At 48.2% G+C, this 23,905-nt stretch overlaps 1 protein-coding gene across 3 annotated transcripts in view; it reads right to left on the bottom strand.

Annotated features, from left to right (window-relative positions):
* Positions 1-23,905, bottom strand: part of LOC105449229 (protein bric-a-brac 2) — a 54,209-nt gene that overhangs the window by 6,594 nt on the left and 23,710 nt on the right. The gene's annotated exons all lie outside the window — the stretch shown is intronic.

Genomic DNA, 23,905 nt, shown 5'->3' with positions numbered 1-23,905 from the left:
CCCCCGGTTTCCCAAAACGACGAAATTCGCGTCTCAGAAAACTGCTCGAGGAGACGGCTTGTTCTCCGTCAGCTTTTACGAGCTCGAGGCGTGCGAACTACTTGGGAAACAAGTATTGGGAGACAAGTATTTTCGTAGGTTTATAGAACCGGCAATTTTTAAAACTGAATAAATATATGTATTCAATCAGTTCGGTGTTACTAAAATTATAGCAAAGAAACATTTAAAAAAAAAATTATATTAATGTATGAATAAGTGTGTATTTGGGTTTCCCAAAATTCATAATTAATTTTTAGATTTACGAGAAACACGACTTTCTTGACATGAGTTTGAATGAATGGAGGGCTTTTAATAGGCTGACAATTTTTTAATACAATTCTTAAATAAAGATTCTAATTATAGAACCAAAAGATAAAAGATTAGTTTTTAATGTATATATTTTAAATAAATATATATGACATGTAAATAACTGGTAAAGGCTTGTTACAAGTTCGTGATGTACGTCCTCGTGAAGTAACCTTGAAATCCCGATGTGAGAGGGAGAAGAGGAGGGAAGTTTAAGAGACGAATGAACGGCGAAACGAGGAGGAAGTGAGGTCACGAGGAGAAGAAAGATGATGGACGCTGCACCTCCGCGTGGTGTAACCGTCAAGTCGCGTGGCTTCTCGGGACGTTAGGACGTCCACGTGGCCGACCTGTATAAGGGACCTTGCTGAGAAGCATCCTACGAATGATGACGAAGAGAGGAAGAGGAACGATGACGCGAACGAGGCAAGAAACGAGAGAGAGTGACATGGTGAAGGGGAAACGAGGGGGTGAAAGAGAGAAGACCTAACGGCAGCGACCCTCGCGCGTCGGAGCCTCTCTGTTCTTTAATCAAGCCGGGGGGTGGCACGATTAGGCGGGGTCTGCGCGGTTGCCGGCGGCGTGAGAGTGGCACCGCGGAGTGGAGTAACGGGGAGGCAGAGGGGATGGAAGGAGGAAGAGGACCGGGGGACAGAGGCAGGTTGCACCGGGGTGGCGGGAGGGCGGGTGGCAGTGGCGGCTGGAACACGTTGCGTGGGTGGAGAACCGGAGGGTGAGATGGCAGATCGGGCTGGATGGATTGAGAGAGTGACAAGGAGAACAACAGAGAAAGAGGAGAGGAGAGGGGAGAGAGAGAGAGAGAGTGCATAAAAGACAGAGAGAGAGAAAAGGAAGAGAAACGAAGAGAGAAGAGTGAGATGGAAAACGAGAGAGGGAGAGAGAGGGAGAGAGAGGGAGAGAGAGGAAGAGGAAGAAAAATTCGCAGAGAAAAAGAGAGAGATGCAAACGGAGAATAAGAGGGAACTGAGAGGAAGGAGGAGGATCGTGCGAGCAGGGAAGGGGGTTGCGGAGAGGGCTGAAACGTGGCGGAGGCAAAAACGCCTGCAGGAAGAATGGGGAGGCCTCCAACGCGGCTGTCGCGGCCCCAGGGCCGTATCGACCATCCCCAACCCCTGATACACGCACATGCACATACACACACCCTCTCTCTCTCGCTCTCGTTTCTCTGGGTGTTCGCGACGGCATCGACACCAATGACTTCCAAGCGTTTCCACGCGCGCACACGCGTCTACCCCTGTCCCTTTCTCTCTCACCCTGTCTCTCTCGTGCCTTCGCTCGTTCGCCGGCTCGTTACGGCCGGGCGTGTGCACGGCCGCCCGAAACGTCCGCGGATCTTCGATCTCGGCGGCTCGGGAGTTTGATGGCGCTGGTCGGGTCGCGGGGCATGCGATAATCGAGCGTCTCCGTCGAGACGAATGAGGAAGCGAGCGAACGGCCACCCTCGACGAGGACGAGGACGACGACGGCGATGACAGCGGTGCGACTTTCGGCAAAGAGGATCACGCCTCGGTTTGCGGGCTTGGAATGTGCGCATTTTTAGCGTCAAATACGGCAATAATTGATTTTATAAACATGCAATGGTTGGGACCCTTGAATTCTTTTTAACGTCATTCTTGGAAATTAAAGAGCGTAGTGGAAATTTAATCTCAATGCCGCGCGTATTTAGCATGTTAAATAAAATCAAATAAAAGTAAACTACTTTAATGCAAATGCAGCATTAATACTTTCCAGCGATATCTCGGGATTCGCCGACGCTATAATGCAGTTAATGTAAATTTATAAGTTTATTTTTAATTTACATAGAAATTATCGAGAACCAAAATTCGAACTTAATTGCTATTTATCTTTACATCGTAAATTTTCAGTAATTTATCAATAACCTCGGAGTTTTCCAGCTTTTCGGGAAAAGCGATAAACCTGTTGGACAAAGTCGGTTGTAGAAAAGGTCTCCGTCACTATTCTTCCAATGCTACAACCGCTCTCGCCGTGTGTAATTGAAGGACACTCGATAACAATGCATGACGCGTTATAATTTCGGTACACATTGTCTGTTTTAACAGCATTCGTTCTCTCTTGGTTAATGGATCGTATCGAGCGATTCGCAATTGGGGCAAAATTGTCAAGCATCCAATTTTACGCCGCAACTGTAATGGATTTGTAATAATAAGAATTTTCGAATTGACGTGTCAATCTCCACTTGTTACGGTATATAGAGTAGTTCGATATAATGTAAACGCAATTACGGAAATTTTATCGATGAAATGTCGAAATGCGTAAACGTTTGCGCTGCGTACTAAATGTTTAGACACCGTCGCCTTCAAATTTTAACACCCATTCCTTATCGTAATGGTTTAACTTTGTAATTAAAATTTATAACCAGAGAAATTAAAGCACAAGAAGTGCATAACGATGATATAGCGATAAGAAAAAGAAGAAAGAAAAGCCGTCTACGTTTGCACTTCTCCGTCCGTAACTTTTGTAAAAAATTTAAAAATATTTCGATAGCCGCTGCTCGAAATTCGAACTTGATAAATTGACCAAATATACGTCTTTTTTAAAATAAATACTTACAAAAAATAGCTTCAAGAATTATTATGTATACACCAAATTAATTAAAAATTATGTAGGAACTTAAAATTTAGGAAATAAAGGTGATAAGCAGTTGCAAATTTTACGATCAACTTTACTTAATCTTATTTTATATTATGATGTATATTCAATTGTGATCAAGTTTCTTTAAAAAAAATTGTTTACACAAGGATTAATAATGTGCTCAATTATATAGGAAAACTGGTAGATGTTCCGCAACCGTAAACGCACAAAGAGCGATCGATGTCCTCGCGAGACAGGCACGTTACACGATAAATCAAATTCGGCGGGGGCCACGAACGTACAACGAGGGGTCTCGTCCGTTGCAATGAAATTACCGTGCAATGAGCCGCATCTCCGTGTATCCGAACGAAATGACGTTCGATTCTCGGTGGAATTCCCTCGGTGGAATTTCGCTCGCGTTGTCGCTGCTCGAGTTCGACAGCGAAGGATGCGGGAAGGGGATGAGAGGGAGAAAGAGCGCGATAGAGAGTGAGGGACGGGGGGGGGGGAGCGGCGTGTAGGTTTCGGATTGCGTTCGTGGGAAATGGCGTTTCGTAGTTCAATTAAATAAATAAAGGGCAGAAAAACCTTTGCCGACACGCGGTGCTTTAACGGCGACGGCACTTGGAGAACCACGGACGAAGGGTTGCGCGCGCGGGGCGAGTGAAAGGGGGTTCGATGCGGGGGTTAGGCGGCGGCGGCGGCGGCGGCGGCGGTGGCGGCGGCGGTGGCGGCGGCGGCAGTGGCGGCGCGGCGACGGCGGTGGCGACGGGGCGGGTGGTTGGTTGGTTGGTCGGTCGGTTCGGAGGTGGATGCATAGGGGTGGTGCCATCGGTTCGGAGGCAAGAGGGACACCGCCACACCGGTAGAATCCAACCTCACCAATCAATACTTAGGGTTCAAGGGCATCGGCCGACCAATTATCCCGGACTAATTGACGCGAGACGGTGGCAAAAAAAAAGCTCGATCCCTCTCCCTTCCGTTTCCCCCTTCCCTTCTCCCTTCGCTAGCACCGCTTCCGGGTTTCGGCTCGCCTGTGTTTTTTCCTTCGGGCCGCGTCGATCGCGATCGATCCGCGAATTTTTGAATTCGTAGACACCCGCACGAGGTAAACAATGTCGTCAAAATGTCCAGCGCGATCCGGCGAAGTTACGCTAGACGGCTGTCTTTAGAAGAGAACCGATCGTCAGCTTAAATTGTCTCGAGAAGAAGCTTTCATTTGTTTGCGGTGCAATTCGAGTTTTTAAAGTTACTATACAACTTGCATTATCATACTGCGAATTGTAAAGTCAAGTTTTACCGCGTGGTTTCTTCCGAAAAAAAATAACTTCGAGAGCGTCTACTTACATAAGACTGCAAACGTAAAAAGTACCTCTGCTCGTATCTTCAAATAAAGGACATCTAATTCTGTAAGATTACAGCGGTGTGAGTTTCGCATGCGAAACAAACGTAAAGTTGCGAGACTTCCGTACAAATTGTAAGTAAGGATTATCGGCAAACTTTCTTGGGAACATTAAATGTTTCTTAAAATTGGCAGCGTATCTCTCCCGGCTAAAAGCCGTCGAGATCGTTTTCTCGTTCGAGGAGTCGCGTTCGCGCCAGCGCGTGTCTTTGCCTCAATAAATTTCCTTGTCGATCAAACCGATCTGCTCGCACATTCGTTCTCGCGTCGATAAATAATTCACCGGGGTTGTCGGAGAGTCGAAGGAGACACGTGAAAAGAGTTCGCGCGAGTTTGTAAAGCGCAAGAAATCCATCGGCCGAATCCGAAAGACTCTCTCTCCCTCGCCGCGTCCGCGGCGAGTGAAACGAGCGGCTTTGCTGCACGAGAGAAGAAATAAGGGAGCGATTGAAGCGCGCGCGGGCGAGGTCCAACAGGTGCAAATCCGCAAAAAAAGCTCGACCTTCGTGGAAAGGTTTCACGAAATGGGAAGAAGGACGCGGTAAAAGGAAAGGGTAGAAGGGCATATCGGGCGGAGGGGGTTGCTCGCCAAGAAAACGTACTGAGGGAAAGTAAGGTGCTTTATATAGAAAGAAGAAAGAAAAGAAGAAAAAGAAGAGAAGAGAGAGAAAGAGAAAAACGGGGGTAGAACGAATGTGGCAGACAAAGAGAGATAGAGAAAGAGAGAGAGAGAGAGAGAAGGAAGGAAAAAGAGACACGAGGTAAAAGCACGGTCGGCGAGAGGAGGAGGTGCGAGGGGGATTCTCTCTCTCCCGAAGACGGTCGTAGGGTCGTCTCCACTATTACGAATACGACGCCATAACGGAATTGATAATGTAACGGGCGTCACGAGTATAACATTCTCTCTCCCTCTCTCTCTGTCTGTATGTCTCTCTTTCTCTCTCTTCTCCACGTTGCTGCATAACCTCCTTTCTGAATGGGAGCGCGACCCTGGCCGCACCACGTGCTCGCCCTCGAGTAAACGTAAGAACGACTAGCAGGTGTCTCTTCGCAGTCTTTCGCGACGGTGCATCCGAGGGGGTTCGTACGGGATATTCGAACGGCATCGAGGCATCAATATTTTGTTATCCATCGATAACAATGTGTTTCATTTTTTTTACTAACGCCGTCGATGCTGGCGATCGGTATATTGAAATTTCTGACATGATGTATAATATCTAGCAACGCGATGCTTAGCTAGCAAAGTGAAATAATGAATAGCAAAGATACACTGACGTTTTATTATCTTATATCTTCTTGTCATATTTTATCACTGACACCAGAAAGATATCGGATATTTTGAGATACCTCATGTGGTGGTGCGTAAAATGGAGATGTAAAATACGACGTACTAAAATAATACTTAGATACTAAAGTATTGATATCTTGCTCTCGATATCGAGTTTCTCCGCGTCGATGTAATGCCCTCGATATCAGCTGAGTATCTCAAGATTTTTTATGCACTTTTTTACACGCGTTGGCATACACTGTATCTAGGAATATTAATATTAAAATGTTTATTTATTTATATATAATTTTATTAAATTATATATTTTCCCGAAAATATCACATAATGCTATAATTACTTCTTTTTTACTCTCCTTAATTCACGGAAATATTTCTACAAAAATTCTTAAGTGCTAAATATGGACGATATATCGACGATAAAAAGATCGTAAAAGGAAAGTAAATGTACTTCTATCTGGAAAAATAAATTTTTCTGATCTTGACTTCTACAAATTTGTTATATTACTACACTAAATCTGTTCCACCAACAATAGCGTTACAATTCCTTTCACGGAAATTGTTAATCCATGTGTATAATCCATGCAATTTTAATCATGGAATTTCATGTTTAATATCATTTTGAATTTTGATTACGGGATTATCCCTTAGCTTCCTCGATTCAGATACAAGGAAAGATTCCACCAGAGTCGCGCGATCCGCGTTACGATCAATGTAGGCGCAATCGGATATTTACGAACGTGGAGCAGAGAAGTCGGGATAATGGGAGAACGGCCTGGCTTCGTAGACAGTTTAAAGGCCTCTCGTAAGAGCGAGTCATCCGCCGACTCGTGTCTCCGCGAAAAGAGGAACGATCTCCGGATCCTTTTTACGAGCGCGCCTTCTCACGGGACGCTCAAGTCAAATGCTCAAAACGTTGTAGATCGCGCGTGCAAACAAGACGCCGTTTCCCGTCACGCATCTTCGGCATCGATCGCCCGCATGACTGTACTGTCAGACCGAGAAAAAGCGCTATGCTCTCTTATACGTCAAGAAAACGCTAAGCGATAAGCGTTGGTAATATTACGGTTTTCATTTCACTTGTCGATTACGTTGTATCGTAAATCAATGTTTATCACGTTACAAAATATTTATAATCTTTTCGAAGTTATATTTATCATTAATATTATTTCTAAAAAATAGTATATCATTTTTAATACAATGGCTAACTAATTTAATAGTAAATTTAGCGTAACAGTTCCAAATCTTACATCGTATAATTATATAAAAAAAGAGCGTAATAAAAAATACATAAAAAATTATATTTTACATTAAAACATTTGCAAAAATTCTTAAGCTTCTCAAAATAAAAAAATAATATCACTGGTTCCTAAGGCAAGAAATTTTGACCATTAGAATATTGAGGATATAGCAGATGATACAGCGATATTGGCGGGGAATATTCAGAAGCTACAAACAACCCTGAATACCATTAACACAGTAGGGAAAGAATACGGTCTCATTGTCAATATCAATGTAAGTAAAATCAAGTTGATGATAATAAGCCGACAATCACATGAAAATGCCAACCTCTTTATAGGTAATCAACTAATTGAAAGAGTAAATAAATTCAGATATCTAGGTTCTACACTTAACAAGTGGGACAGTGATGAAGAAGTCAAAGTAAGAGTAGCAATGACCAGAAATACTTTTGCCAAATTCAATAAATATCTCCTGCGTCGAGAGGTACCCTTGGATCTCAAACTGCGAGTGGTCAAATGTTATGGCCATTATTGTTATATGGAGTTGAAACCCATGGTCTCTTAAAATTAAATCCCTTAGCATTCATGGCTCCGCAATATTATAGGAACTGGTGCAACATCTCAGACGTTGCCACTTTATTTAGATATGCAGAGAAGGCACGCTTCGCATTATACAATAAACACGTGGACGCCTACACGCTACACTGAGCGTACTACAAGAAGAAGAGGAAGAATAATATGAGCCGATTGCAATTCCGACAAATAAGAATAAATCTTGATGCCTAAATTCGGAGTCGACTGTTGATATAAAGAGTTAAGATAATCGCGAAACAGTTGAATTTAATTAATTTACTCGCAAAGTTAATGAGCAACACGGTGTGTACGCAGCTTAAGATGCATCGACAACACGTGTCGTCGTTGCTGCTTCGCATATCGTTTTATGCAACGATGCTATTCCACGAAACAATACACCCGTCATAATACCTAAGAAGAAAAACCGTAACGTTATCGAATGTCTCGCGATAAACCACGGCGTTACGTCGTTAGTTCGTTTAGTTCAGTAACTTTAAAAAATTTATCATAAAAAAATGTCGGCGCGGAAAAAGTACCTTCAATTAATTAATTCGGTAAAAGTATCAATCAAAGGACATGCATAGAAACTACTATAGAGATTTTCGACAAAGCCATTACCCCGTCACGTTTTACTTAATCGAGAAATATTCCTTGCATTCTTGTGCTTTATCTCATAAACTGTGAATATATATTGCCACACAGTTTGCGATAGTTGCAAAATTTATTGCCGCATATGAAAAGCGTTCTGTTTATCGTCTTTACAATAATTCTCATATCGACGGCTCTTCAACATTTGTCATCCAACGTTCCGTAATATTGTCAATATGCCGGACGTTATCAAATTTTCCGTAATATTGTTTCAATCTCGGAGTATCGAAAATTTATCGAAGCATGCGAAAACCCACTAAATTCATCAATTCGCGAAAGATACAAATTGCTGTCGGAGCGGAGAACTTCAAATTAATTGGAGTTATCGGATTATGTAGTTATTTCGTTCCCTTTTTCTTTGCCCTTTTCTTATTGATCATAAACGCCGACGGATCTACGACTGATTCCCAATCTTTGAATTCGTCGACACAAAAATTTCCCTCCCCGTCTTCTCTGCTTATTTCACATTCTCTGCTTATCTCCTAAAAAGACGAATAAATACACCTGTTTCATTATGTAGAATGTCCAAAATAACGCAACCAATTCTGGCCGCCGACGGATTTCCGTGAATATCAATTTTAACTGCGGAATGATTCATGCCGCGTCTCCTTGCAGATCGTTGCACATCGGCCGCGGATGTAGACAAAGAAGGAGGATTGAATCAAGCAACGATGGTTAGCGTTTAGCCGACGTCGGTGAAACCGGTCCGACAGCTACGCGTCTACTCGCGACTAAAAATCCGCGCGTTGTCAATCGTAGTCCGACGATAGTGTGCAGCCGTATGCGGTTTTGTCAGTGTTGGTCACGGTAAACGTATTCGTTTTGGTCTCAGTGTAAACACATTCGCGAGTCGTTCGAGGAAAAACCATCGTGAGAGACACTCACATGAGTGGATTCGTATCTTTGGATGTACCATTCGCCATGCAGGCTCGCGTCGCGCATTTCCTTATCAAAGTTAAATTTACTGAATTTTTTTCCACCCGCGCTAAGCTCTCTCTCTCGCCTCATGTTTTTGACTATATTTTACGATTAAATCGCGCACAGTATCGCGAGATAAATATCGTTTCTCTCTGCTGGCATAAAATTTATTTAAAACGAATTGGAAGGAACAAAATTTTGTTCTCTGCACTTACACGATTCACTTCTTTTGAAAAAGTATTGAATTTCCAACGCACGAACATATTCGTAATTATAACAGTTTCATAAAATTACCGCGAAGATTAGTTCAACCATTTCACTTTGAAACGACATTAATCTAAAATCAGAGCGGAGGCGCTCGCCAAAATTGCGATAACTTATTAAACTTTGTTTGAGATGCACACACTAAATACCACACGAACTTACCAAAGTGCATAAACAAGCGCGTAACGCAAGTCTTGGCCATCAAAATGCTCTACATAAATTCCGCTGAATAATGTAACGACTTGTGTGTTGGCGAACCCGTTTGCATGTACGCGCGTACTTTTGCATTGTACGTGACCTTCAGCGTGCACCAAGGCGTATCAATGCATTTACCGAATTCCCGAGTAGACTTCATGATTTTTTTTCACGAAAGGGATCGTCGACGTTACAAACGTTCGAATTCACGGCGGGATTCGGAGGAGGCGGTGAAGTGCAACAGCTCTCGAGCGGGGCGACGAGAACGTTCCACGAGCGAAACAAATCCGGATCGCGCCGAGACGGTGTTGGTGCGGTGTTGGGGAGGCCGACGGCCGCGACGACCGGCGGCGCATACTTCTGCAACGCGCGAGCGTTGTTCGCGGCACAAAAATATCTCGAAACGGCGCGGCGGCGGGTCCGTTTAGCGTGACGCGCGGACTATGATCGCTCGGAGATTCGGCACGGCACGGCGTGACGGAACCCCTGTGCCCGCATAAAGTTCGCTCGCTCTCTCTCTTTCTCTCTTTCTTTCTCCCTTGTTCTCCACCACCCGCCGTCGCCCTCTTCCTCTCTCGACGACGATCCACCGAGGGAGCAATGCCCATCGCCCTGCAGCGCGGCCGCGAAGCGATATCGCGACGCGACGCGCTGCTTCTCGCGAGAGACGACGACGCTGCTTCGTACCACCGTATCCGGGCGCGAAGGAAGTTATATCGTTTATCACTCACCTGGCTGCGGCGCTCCGTGGGCGAACGGTCCCTCGTCGAGACAGAAGAAGAGGAGGAGGCGGAGGAGGTGGCGGAAGAAGAAGAAGAAGAGGAGTAGTAGTAGCGGCGGTAGTAGTAGTAGGAGGAGGAGGAGGTGGAGGTGGAGGAAGTGACGGCCGGGAAGCAGACAGAGGACGAGGAAAAGGAAGAGCGGCGGAGGAAGAAGAAGAAGAAGAGGAGACGGCGGCGACGACGGGCGAGAGGGAGGACGACGCGGAGGTGGAGGCAGAAGTCGCCGGGAAGTCACTGCGAGAAAACGTATCGCGGTGATCGTCGCCGTGGTCGCCGACGTGATCGCCCTCGCCGTAGTCGCCGTCGCCGTCGTCGTCGCCGTCGTCGTCGTCGTCGTCGCTGTCGTAGTCGTCGCCGTGATTGTCGTCGTTGCGAACGACGACGCAGCCGCGAGAAAGCCGGCCGAAATACGTGCGTACGGGGAGGTTACGAGCGCGCAGAACGAGAGGATAATTCCTGGCAGGGCCCGATCTCCTACGCGGCGAAGCCCAACGAAAGTGAAATGGCATTCGGCGCTCCGTGCTGAGGACGCACGGCATTCGGAGGAGCGAGGAGATGAGGAGGACGCGGCGAGCAGGAGGAAGCGGCGGAGGAGGAAGAGGAGGAGGAGGAGGACGACGAGAAAGAGGAGGAGGAGGAGATGGCGGAGTAGGAGCGGGCGGAGGTAGAGGAGAACGCCGCGAAATTCGCCGACGGGAACAAGGACGGATTCAGCGCGCGCTCGAGGAAGCGGCTCGCGGGGGATGCGTGCCCGACGAAGGACAGAGAGCGAGTGAGCCCGACGACTTGCGCGCGGCGCCGTGCCAGAGAGAGACCAAATGTACCTGACCAAGCCGTGGCGGCGGGGTATCGTGCGGGATATCGGCGGGAAAGAGCGAGAGAGCGAGGAGAGAGTGAGAGAGACGGGAGGAGAGGGACGGGGCGACGACGTGGGACAGAGAAAGGGTGACGGGTGTGCAGGGACGGATGGGGGATGCTGATCGAGTGGAGGGGCTCGACGAGGCACAACCGCGGTCGGGTCGGGGCCAGAGGGGCGACTGGGGGGCGAGCCAAGTCTGCGGCGCGTTCGACAGAAACGCGGCCGTCTCTTGCGCGGGAGCGACGAGGACGGCGGCGGTGCGCGCGCGCGCGATCCGCGCGCGGAAACGGGCGAGACGGACCGAGAGCAGGACGTAGACCGGAGACACACGGCCGCCTCTGTGTGCGCACGACGCGGAGGGTAGAAAGAGAGGGATTCGGTACGCGTGAAACGTAGACGGAGACACGGTTCGTACATAGGCGGCCGAGACTGTGCGCGCGTAGCGCGAAGGAGTGGGCACGCACGCAAGCGATGAGAGAGAAAGAGAGAGAAATTCGGCTGGAACACGCAGACCGAGAGAGAAAGAGAACGAGAGAGACAGAATGAGAGAGGAGGAAGAGGGAGGGGGAGGGAAGAGAGAAAGAGAGACCCGATTCGGTGCCGTCGTGACGAAGACGGATGCAGACACCCGTGAGGGTGAAGAGAGTAGGTGGATAGGGGCAGGGAGGGAAGGAGACAGAGAGACAGGGGGCGATTCATCGTAAGCGCAACGGAGACGATGTTAGGCACTCGCGCCGGCCGCAGCGATGGAGATCGTCGTACGCACGCACGTGGGCGCGAAGGGGGGACGGAGGGATTGGCAGTGGCGTATGCGCGACATCGCGTTCCCCGCGTCGCGTCGCCACGAGGCTGGTGTCGCAAGTGAGCCATGAGGGAATTCGTCCCATTAGCATTAACGGCCAAGAAGACACGTGCTGTCTAATTGTGACGGATGGATACGCGCAATTAACCGTGATCGAACACCCTCGGCCGCATCCTCATCCTGCCTCTGAGATGACGAGAGAGAAAGAGAGAGAAAGGCGGAAAAAAAATAAATTATAAAATCGGAGTAAACAAGAAACGATTCGGAGTAAAACAGACACCGGGTTAACGACCGAAACTCGAGACTTCTTCAAGGCTAACACAGAGGGGTTCATTGATATATATCGAAGCTTGTCGCACGCATCACGATCCTCTCCGATTTTCCCATTTCATATTCTTCCCTTAAAACACGCGATTCGGTGAAAAATGGCACGCAGGCGCCGCGTAGATTTGTCACGATCCTGGACGACGGTCCGAGCGAGTCCCCGACGACGAAGGGACGTCGGCGTGTGTGCACCAGCCGCGGCGCGACGCGACGCGAGGCGACGCGAGGCGGGACAGCTTCGGAGAGACGTTAAGTCGAGAGGCATGCGGGCGACAGAGAGGATCGATCTATCGGTGGAGCTTCGGCGACGGAACGACGACCCAGGATAATCTCCCCAAGAGAGCGTGTCGTTGTTTTCGCCGCCGCCGCCGCCGCCGCCGCCTGTGCAATCGGTATTCGTGCCGCATCGGCGGCGGTGCCGGCCGGCCGGCCTGCCTGCGGAACGTCTGTTACTACTCTAGAACGAAGGCTCTTTAGACCACGTTAATCGTCCATGGGATATTCGAGAACTATCATCGCTTGATTCTCGAGCTCCTCATTAACGATACTTCAATTCTCGATCAATTATTATGAATAAAATTAGTAATAATTTTTCTTTTAAACTTATCCAATTTTTAAACATTATATCATCTATTATATTTGATTATTAATTTCATTATTGATCTGCCAATTTTAGGAAACAAGAGCTATAATACTTTTATCATTCAATTATGCGATTGCGATTTTTTGGATGGATAATGGAGATTATTATTATTCGCAAGTATTTTTTTGTTTGTTTTAAATCGAGATGTTATTTATTTCAGATTGTTCATCGTAATGCATTCAAATATTCTCTCTTCGTTCTTTCAAGCTCTTCTTTTAGACGAGTCTTTGCGAACAACATGCGCGCCGTCGTCAGTCTCTCGTTACAAGGAACAGAGTTGAAATCCTTCCCCCTTCCTCTTTTACCGCGACTCCGCCATCCGCCCCGCGCTTAATTCGCATTCACGCCAGACACGTCGGCGTGTTTCGCGTCTCGGGCCTCGCGCGAATCGCCTTCGACTCGCTTTAATAACACTCGACATCGACGGAAAACGTCTCAGCAGAGTTGTTGAAAGCAATAAGTTCCATTCACTTAGCAAAAATCTAACCAAAGATTAATTCGATCGATATGACAAATATTGATTTTTCATTCATTTTGCTCAAAAGTTCGGTTTGCATAGATTCATATAATAAAAAAAATCATGTTTTTCTTCAGAGTGTTAATATTCATTAATGCATATAAAGTAATTATATGAAATTATATCTATTATAATTGTAACTTTCTAAGGCATCGAGCCTCTCGATTGAATCATATATCTAAAAAAAAAATCATACAGCACCTCCTATATTTATCTATGTGACTAAAATATCAGTACATTTTTTATCGTGTTAAATAACAATATACAGAGACAGGCATTTTTTTTCGAAAACCTACCCGATTATTACGAATACCTGTCGCGAGACGCTTTTGAGAATTTAAAATGCTGGGCCACCCCCAATTGTAGTATCCACTAAAGCCCGCAGACATAACATAATCTTATGCCTTTAACACCCCCAGCAACTTACCAGCCGCGGCGAATCCTATTTCCCCCTGTGGCCCGTTCGTAAACAAACTTTCTCCGTCGGGGATTTTTCGAGCGCGCTCGCGAAAGTCGCCCCGCGATGCGGGGAGACGCGGGGAGGGTTGAATTTTTCGCTGCATCGAACGATCGTTTACTTTGACACGTTCGACCCGACGCGCCGTGCCGCCGCCACCGCCGTCGCGTTCTCCGGCGCGACGCATCGCGAGCGTGTGCACGCAACGGGCTTTAATGCGGAATCGACGTCGGAACGGCTACGTGAGACAAGGGCTGCGTTCCGCAAAGCGCATCATGCGCAAGATTTATCTTTTTATCTTTGTTTAACGTTTGATGAACAACAAGGACACCATGATATATCGTGCGCATGATGCGCTTTGCGGAACGCACCCAAGTTTAGCATTATTATATAATTACATTTAATCGCGTAGTTAAGTCTTGTGCAATTAAATGCAACCGTACGTACGTAAAGTCTTATATGACAGATCATTAGTAATAATTATTGAAGCGCGTTAACGTCGATACGTCTTCTTTTGAATACGTGAGTACCTTTAATGCTTCAGCAACCGTGACAGCCAACTCCGATTTCTAAACGCCATATGCGATATTAAATCACGACGTTAAACACACGAAGATGGGAAAAGGTTGCCCGCGAAATATGTGCCACGGAGAGAGTAACCTCCGCTACCCGTGTAATAACGATCGTTAATTTCTAATGCTGCCGTGAGAAGCCCTGAAGTCCCCCAGGCAATTTGTGGAACTTGAAAATTTATGCTTTCATGGTGGTACATTTTCACGAGTCGCGCACGCGGAGAAAATCCTCGCGTTAGAGGAACCTTACACCGCCTTCAGCCTCGGTTTCGAATTCCCGCGGAAAGTCTTGGAAACACGTGTAAAAATACACGTTGGGGAAGGAGGGAGGGGAGGGATTACCGAGCGGATTCTCCCCTTTACGCCTCCCGGAAAACCTTTGAGGGATCCTCAAACGCGCGTCAAACGCACCGGGTTGCAGTCGCGGCGGCGTCGGCGGGGCGTCGGGGCCGTTATCCAACGCTAAATCGCGGTATCACGAGACGCACGGGGGGACGGTTGGGTGGACGGGTGGGGGAGGGGGGGAGAATCGCGTAGTTTAATAATTCGAATCCCCGGAGCGGCCCGGTGGACATACGGGGACGATCGAATTACCCCTTCCGCGCGCCCTTGACGGGCCCTCGGATCATTCCTCCCTCGGGCCGTCCCTGCGTCGGGCTGACTCGACTCAGCAGCGATCGAGTGGCAGAGAGACGGCGGCGGTGAAGCGAGAGAGAGATAGAGAGTGGTGGAGGCGCGAGAGGGCACGGATTCGGCAGAGCGGCGAGCAAGAGGAAGGACCGAGGGAGAGGCGGCGAGCGTACGAGCGAGATGCGATCGCACTGTGGGTCCAGAGAGGAGGCAGAGGCGACCGGAGGGTGGCCGGAGGGCGTGCGGAGAACGGTGGGTGGAAGAGCGAAGCAGCAGCAGCAGCAGCAGCGGCAGCGGCGGCGGCGGCGGCGGCAGCAGCAGCACCAGCGGCGGCGGCGGCGGCAGGAAGAGAAGAAGGGAGAGGGGTAGGGAAGACGTGGAGTCGTGGGCTGTTGCAGAGCTTGCGCGGACAAAGGGAATCTGCGGCTCCAGCCGCTCGCTCACTCGCTTGCTCGCACGGCCCTCTCCTCCTCCTCCTCCTCCTTCACCTCCTCCTGCCGTCGCTTCGCACACACGTGTGCAACGACGACGCGCACGCACGCACGCAGGCACGCATGCACGCACGCATGTGCACGTATACAAACGCGGGCCGCGGCGTGCAATTCCGCGCGCACGCACGCATGCACGCCGCGCTGCAGAAACCACGGGTACAGTCGGCCGAGGAAGCGCGAGTCGCCGCGAATCGCTTCTCTTTCACCGTTACTTCTTCGCCCGTGTTTCATCTTCCTTCTCCCCTGTTCTGTTTTTCCGCTTCTATCTCTCTCTTTCTCGTTTGCTTCTTCTACTCTTCTTCTAGCCAAGCTGGCCGCGGGGGAGGGAGATAAGGAGGCTACGGTCATGAAGTCATTCCGCGACCTACAGAGCGCCGTCCCGCTACCCTCGTGGCGAGCGGAATTATCAGTCGCACGTATAGTACATGTACACAGCGAAGAGAGTAGAACGAGAAAGGGAAAGCTCGAAACGCGCGTACCCAGCTTGAAGACGAGCGAAATAAATGGACCTATTGTAAGATAGTGGCCCCCGTCGCGGATATATTAGGTCGTCGTTTTTTTGATCTTCGCACTTTCACCGCTTTCTCTCGCTCTTCTCTTTCCTCTATCCTATATACTTTCCTCTATATACCTATCTACATTTCAGCAGCTACAAAAGCAATTCTGCGATACGTGACTTAATAATTCATGTTTACTCTGCCGCGTGCGAACGTGTCGCATAAGGAAAGAGCGTATCGCGTACACGGGAGAATTAAATGTCGTGTTAATTAAATGGGAAGAGGATGCAGCGTTCTCTTGCGTTTGTACACCGCCGACGACAACGACGTTCGCCAACGGGCCCCTTTTTCGTAGCCGAGATTTAAGCGCGGGGCTCGTCGTCCCCGCTTTCCTCCTCTCCTCTAGACGGCGACTGGACCAGCGACGAGACGCAGACACCCGGTACAGTCGCGCGAGCAAGCTCAGCGGACCCGCGTGATCTCTCTTTCTCTCTCTCTCTCTCTCTCTGACCCTCGTGTCTTTTATCTTTCCGCCCCTGCTCCCCCCTCCCCTTACCATAACATTTTTTTCCTCTCTCTCCTTTTTCGGTTTCGTCGCCCCATCTCACGCGGGAGTAACCTGCCTGCCCGGTCGCCTACAGTCGGAGGTACTTTTGGGCCAAGCGCGCGTTCCGCGCCATCCGATCGATGTCGCCCGCTATATACGAAAGCGTTCTGCAGCGGTCGCAGAACGCTCGGTGGCGCCGATTAACAGCGGCAACGGCAGTAGCAGACGGCTGTTCCGAAAAAGGCGGCTCCGCGAAACGGCCGGCCGTTCCACGGATATATGTATTCGCGGCCGGAGCGGCTGCGTGTCGCGAGACGTCGCGGATGCACGTTGCACGAGGACGCTTAAATTTAACTAAAAGGCACGCACTCGGCACACTCTTACTCGCCCGCGAATGGAACTCGCGTGAGAAGCGATCACGCTCTGCTCGCGTATATATACTTCTTCCATATGTTCTTTTCCTCTCGTGTAAGATGTTTTGAAATAACTGTGAAGCCTTCTTGCGATACGGCGACGGATGTTAATGCGAGTAATTGATGAACTTTTAAATAGATATCATAAAAACTGACACGAATATATAATCGATATCGTTAGGAAGTATGAAATTGAAGATTCGGCATTATTGGTTTTTCAATCTTAATGATCTGATGCTAATATTATTTTATGTATAAAACAGAGAGAGAGAGAACTACAGAATTGTATTTCATGATTTTTTGATAGTGTCACAGTTTATTGACTTTGATATACGATAAGTGCACAGATATTTAATTTAATAAAACATTTTCAGTTAATTACATTCGCGATGCTACAATCGGTTCCCTTGTTCGTTCAATTTCGTTAACACATAATGAAATAATTAAAACCAATCAAAATAATTAGTCTGCTAAATGAATTTAAAAACTAATTATACAAAGACACATGTAATTTTTTTTTAACAAAAATGCAATTATTTATTAAGACTGCTCATAACAAAGATTAATTAAATCGATTAAGAAATATGCAGTTTGCTTTTTAAGAAAACATAAAATCGAAAGTAGTAGAACAATAGGATAATGGGTTTCGCGTTTCGAGCTGATTCTTGTCGCGCTTGTCTCGCAGATATGCAACAAAAATTGTGTTAATAGCATCGGGCGGCTCGGGACGCGAACGAAAATGAGGAGGAAACAGAGGTAACCCGACGCTTCGGCGATCGCCGAAGAGCGTCGCGCGGATATCAGTTAACGTTACGATTATTGATTAAATCCGGCGGAGTTAAAACATATAGCTACACCGTCTCGCAGTAGTCGCGTTGCTACCCCTTGTATCGATTATCTCTCACGTAGCGGGTCCCGCCAATATCTGCGACACATCGTGAATTTCGGGGGTTAAACCGCGCTGCAGTTTCGACTCGATAAATCTCTTCGTGGCCCCTCCTCCCCCTCCCCCTGCAGTCGCCCCTTCTCACCCGTCATTCTTCCGCCGTCACATCCCTCTCTGCTCGTTACTGCATTCTTTCCGATTCGTGTCTATTATCTTTTCAACGTAAATAAAGTCGGCCGGGCAAAGATTCGGGAATTTCTAGGAAGTCGAGGGTCGGGTTAAATGCCGATTTTTCGCGAGAACGATACCGTTCGTGCGCGGCGACGACAGGCGTAAGATCATTTTTCCCCGTGTGTCTGCAGCAACATCTGGGAAACTGTACTGACCGAAATAAATCGCTTCGAGTAAGAACAATGACGCTCCTCCTTCGCTCTTGTCTCCCTCACCCTCACCCCCCCTTCCCGGGCCTCTTTGCGAGAGTTCCTTTCGAACGGTCGTGGAAAGGATGCGACGATCGAGAACGAGGTCGTCGAACAGTAGGTGTCGACTTCGCGATATCCTTCCCTCGATCGATGATCGCGAAATTTGCATTTGCGCCTGTCACTTGTCTCGCGGCATTAAGAATCAAATGTCATGCCGGTCTCGACTCACAATAAAAAATAAAGAAAAATATCGTTATTATATTGTTACGGTCAGTAACAATTACGGACTCTTCGGAATAAATTTTTTTCTCCGGTTTTACGTTTATCTTTACAGTTATTGTTAACAGCGACTCGATAATAAGACATTCCTGTACAAAAAGAAAACGCCCGCAAAAGAGGTAACGCACGTGCCGCTCGAAATAAACCGTTGAAGAAGATTGCAGGCGGACTTCGGAAACACCCTGTACATCGGCCCTGTGCATACAGACGCGCGCGCGCGCGGTGTGCGCGATGCACACGAGAGATACGCGTTTTCTTCGCGTGTCGTCGTCTCACTGCCGTGTCAAGGACAGCGAGGGACGGAGCCGACGACGCGGTTCGCGCGGACTTTCCTCCGAAAATGAAATACGGAATGCATCTCGCGTCGCGATCGCCGATCTGTTAACGTGGGAGGCCTTTTTGCACACGCGCGTTTACTCGCAGTCTTCCTTGGATCTCGCGATCTCTTTGAAAACTAATTTTAGCATTGATTGTGAAAAGTCGATCTCTATATAGATCGACTTTCTAAGAGTCTAAGATCTAAATATTACAAAAGACAGTAGAAAGCGCGGAATCGTCTTAATTAATTTATAATGCGATTTACATGACGAAGTTATAATTATTACGCATTCTTTCTTGTTACGCGTTAGAAAAATGTGCAGGAAATAATATTAAAATAATAAAGAGCTTCGAGATTGCCGCCAGAACGTGGAAGTATATACGGAGCAGAGAAGTTCAATTTAATCCGAGTGTGCGGCATGAGGACTTGAGAATGTCTCGTATATAGAGTGTCCCAAGATTACGTACCGCTACATATTTTAACGACTCTGGAGCTACTTTAGATTATTTCCCTTTTCTTATTAATGGAAGAGACCGCGATTTGACTTACATTTTTAATTCTCGACACCCAACGTCTCTTCACTACAAAATCCCGAATTAAAATTCTATTATATATGATATGTAATTCTTAACATGTCTGAAAGCATGAAACTGTTTACACCTTATTTAAACTCTGAATAAATATTTTGTCTCTTCGTATGATATTTCAATTTTTACACTGATAATTTCATATATCAGGGATAGTATTTTGGCGATTCTTTTCACGCATAAATTTACGCTATCGTACTTTCCATCGGCAGAACGAGAGATGGGACGTCGCCCACACACACACTCCACTCGGTCCCCCCGCGATTAAAATTCGGAATATATATTTCGCTTCTGTTTTAGGGGACACCCCATAGATACGATCGGTTCGTGTCGCGCTGGCTGGCGGGCAGGCCGAAATTGCGCCGGGAGCGAATCCTGGGAGCAAGATACGCGGCTTCGGGTCGAGTAAGCACCTCGACGAGGGGCACCAATCACGGGCGCGAGCATCGTTGCGTGCCGGCACGTCCCGCTTGACGGAGCGGGGCGAAAAGGGAGGTAAAAACGGCGAAATGACGAGAGAGAGTCGAGGGACAAGGGGGCGGGGAGGGGAGGGGGGGCATCCTTCGCGACCGCGGGTCTCACCGGCCGGTGTGTTTTCGCACGCGCGCAGGTACACGGAGGGAGCGCGCGCGCGACAGCAGGACGCAAATATTCAATCACCCGGTTCAAACAGTCTGCTAGGTCCGCGGCGAGAATGAAAAAGAGAGAGAGAGAGAGAAAAAGGGAGAGAGAACGCGCGAGCGACAAACAATCGCGCCCGTGAAAAAGCGAAATAGGTTCCTTTCTCGATCTCGAATTCCCGTCCGCGACCGGGCTCTGCTGCTCGTTTATATTATTCCGCCGAACGTAAAATTGCTCCGAGAAAATCCGAACGTTCATCCTGTCAATGCGCCCCACTTTTTTTTTTTACGGTCACGCTAGATACGAAGATCAGAGAGATGGAAAAATTGAATCTCGCGAGTTTGATGATTTTTGACGACAGCGAATTAGGGAGAACCCGGAACCTTAAGAGCCCGGTGAAGGGAGGGGGGGGGGTCCCAGTTGACGAATTCTAGAATTACGCGGACCGCTTGTCACGCACGGGCTCCTCTCGGGGACACGCTCTGACGTCTCGGTTCCTGTCGAAATACCGACAAGACACGAGCTTATATGTACACTTTCATTCATCGGTCAGCGAATTAGTTCAATAAAAATAAACGTCAGGCCAGAAGGAGAGACGACGCTAATCGTCCCTCGCGCGAAAGTTGATGATCGAAGAACGAGACGTCTCTACGCTCTTGTTCTCCGATCAATCGCGACGACGAGCGACCGCCGGAGTCGCGGCTCGTATTCGACGGCCGACGACTCGTCGACGTAAGCTTGCTCGACGCTTGCTTGTCGGCTAAGGAAGATTTAAATTTGGCCTGGCACCCGAAACGCACACACGGGTGCCGTGCACCAAGCAGGTTCGTCGTCCGGCGGCCGCGCGCGATCCAAATAGCCGCGGCGGCGAAGCATCCCCTTCGTTCCACGCCAAGGACGGCGAAAATAATCTCTCCCGTCCGCGGCGCGAATTTCCGATAAATCGCGCGCCGCGGCCGCGCTTTCCGCCGCCCGCGTTCGAGACCCTTGTCCGCGATGACGGGAAACGATCCGGTTCTGGTTCGATTTGGACCAACCGTGTTATCCGACTCTTTATCGAAATCGACAATCATAATTGGACAATTCAGATAAAACGGGCGAGAGGAGGCGGGGGGGGGGAAGGGAGAACGGGCGAAACGCGAGAATCGGAGCGGATAGAGAGTGGACTGACGAAGACACGAACTGAGAATACAAAGATTGAACGAAATTATCCGAAACGTAACCGAAATATGAATTTATTGTATTTCGATATTTCGAAGCATTACGACGCGAGATTAATATATCGCGCGCGCGCGCGCGTGCATGTGTGTTATTTCCTCCTTTCGTTTGATTTAAAATAAAATAAAACATTACTGGCTGTGCGTGAAATTTATTTAACGATAAATCGTCGTTCTTGAAGCGCGATAAATCGCCGGGATTTCGACAGGACTCTCGCATTTCGTAGGAGACGTACGTTGACTCTACTGATTGAGTTAGAAACGAGCTTGTCGACAACGCGTAAAATTTTCGACTCGGCAAAATAAATTCCGCTCTGGTGACAGCCGCGAATGGAACTGCATGTCATAAAATTGCATTACCCGACGCTGGGAATTATTTTCGATAATATTAGGGGCGATATAATTTATTAATTGGGCCGAATGTGCAAAATGAATTTTCGCGAAAATCGTCACCCTGCAAGGAATGCGTGCACGTATCCCAGGTACATTATTATAATTATTTTTGTAAAAGTTTTCCGAATCCAAGAGTGGCGTTTCACGCGCGTGTAATTAAGTTCAGTATTTTCAATAATAATTTTCAACGTAATTAGCCCGAAATAATCGTGCTCGTTATTTAAGCAAAATTAACACGGACAGCTCGCGTACCGCAATTATCGAATAAATTAATGCTCCTATCTCTGCATTTTCTTTATATCGTCAACGATAAAAGAATATATACATACATGGCTCGTATTCTTACGCGGCGATAAGCTGGCGAAGCGTTAATACGAGTCTCGTGTTACTCAAAACGAGAGCATGGTCAACAATCAGGCGTGGAACATACGAGTGCCTTCAATTGAAGGCATGCTGTTTTTTGTTTGTTTGTTTGTTTTTTCACCGCGACGAGTCGCAGTCCGTCGCGTCCAACAAACTTCGTAAAAACACTCAAGAAAAAAAAAAGAGAAAACAACGGAAGGACAGCGCGGCCATACCTCTTATCGCTGCGGCGAGACATCCTTAGGTTAGGCCGGCAATCCGCGCGCCTCTCCTATCTTATCCCCGTGCCCGCGAGACGTGTACCTGGGGTTCTTCCGTCGCGGCAGAAAATCCGAAGCACACTCATCGAGCCGCGCACAAGATCCGCACACAGGGCACGTGCATACGCACTCGTAAGCCACACCAGCCGCACCATGCACAGGCACACGCGCGGCACCGGGGAAAAAAGTTTTTCGGGCGCGCAACGTCACGACGATAAAGGCCGGACGGGACGGCGCGCGCGATATCGCCCGCGACTCCGCGAAAAAGCGAGCCGCGCGTCGCGTGCCGGCGGCGGGCCGGCCGTGTCGGAGCGGGCATTTCGAACCGCGCACGAGACGTGAGCGCCCGCGGCGGCGGCCGCGCGAACGAATGTCGGACGTGCTCCCTTTAATTTACGTCTTTACCGACCACCGAAGGTCTCTGGCCTAGCTTGGGCGAGGTGGGAACTGATAAAGCAGCGTACGCGCGCTTCGCCGTCGACGATTTCGAGTCAATCGCCCCCCCCCACCCCCCGCCACGTTCGCACGATTCGAATTCGCGAGTGAACCGCGGAGGAGGACCGGTCGGTGAAGCGAAACGCGAAGGTAACGTCGAGAGGCGAGAGAACGGCCAAATGTTACGGCGGTCGGTAACAGTGAGACAGGCCGTGATCGACATTATATTGCAGCGGCAGATTTATTTAGTCGGTAAGAGTACTGCGTGTCGATAATATCCGTGTCTATATGTCCGGTAAAACGTACGCAGCTTCCCCCCCCAAAAGATTGTAATTATAATACATAAATATATATGTCAAGAAGCTGTCAGCGAATTATTTTATATTTTGTTCAGAATCGCTTGAGAAATATGCGTTCGAGCTTGAACACGTGTTACTCAGATAAATTTAAATTTTTTCAGAAATATTTACAGTTCTTTAACTAGACGGTTTCCGGTGAGAAAGTATAGTTTTTGGCATCCCTCTCGCCGCCGTACAAATTTCAGAGACGTGCTAAAAGAACCCGAATTAAGATTAAAGGCAAAAAAAGGCAAATTTCAAGCCGTACAAAAAATTCAATAAAAAGCCGACGTACTAATCTCGCCGTTTCGAGCACGCCGGTGCACCCGAGCGAGTCTCATCTCCGCGAGCCTCGCGAAGAACTCGCGCAGAGAGGAAAAAAGATGCAGCGTCAAAAAAAAAAAATAGAAGAGTACTCGTGATTTGGGGAGAGATCGATTCGCAAGATACTCTCGCGCGCCGGTTTCGGATTCAGCGTGGAAAGCGCGTTTTTTCTTCGTCGAGATCCCCCCCGAAATCGGATAAGGTCCCCGCATCCGTCCCCGTGCGAAATCGCTATCGATCCGGCGAAAGATCTCGCGGCGTATAAGACGCATAACTGTGTATGTACGGCGAGGCGGTGCGTCGTAATAGAGCGCGTAAGCGCGATAAGATAAAACGAAGCGATCGCGGCCGTCGTTATTTAATACCGTGACGCGCGTATATGTACGAGAGGGAGAGAAAGAGATATCCGGAGACAATGCGAGTTTCGCGTACACACGGTGGAGG

The sequence above is a fragment of the Wasmannia auropunctata genome, unplaced genomic scaffold (assembly GCF_000956235.1).
Source record: "Wasmannia auropunctata unplaced genomic scaffold, wasmannia.A_1.0 LD336076.1, whole genome shotgun sequence".
Taxonomy (NCBI): Eukaryota; Metazoa; Arthropoda; class Insecta; order Hymenoptera; family Formicidae; genus Wasmannia; species Wasmannia auropunctata.
Note: the sequence above shows the minus strand (reverse complement) of the source record. Positions and strands in the feature narration are given on the sequence as shown.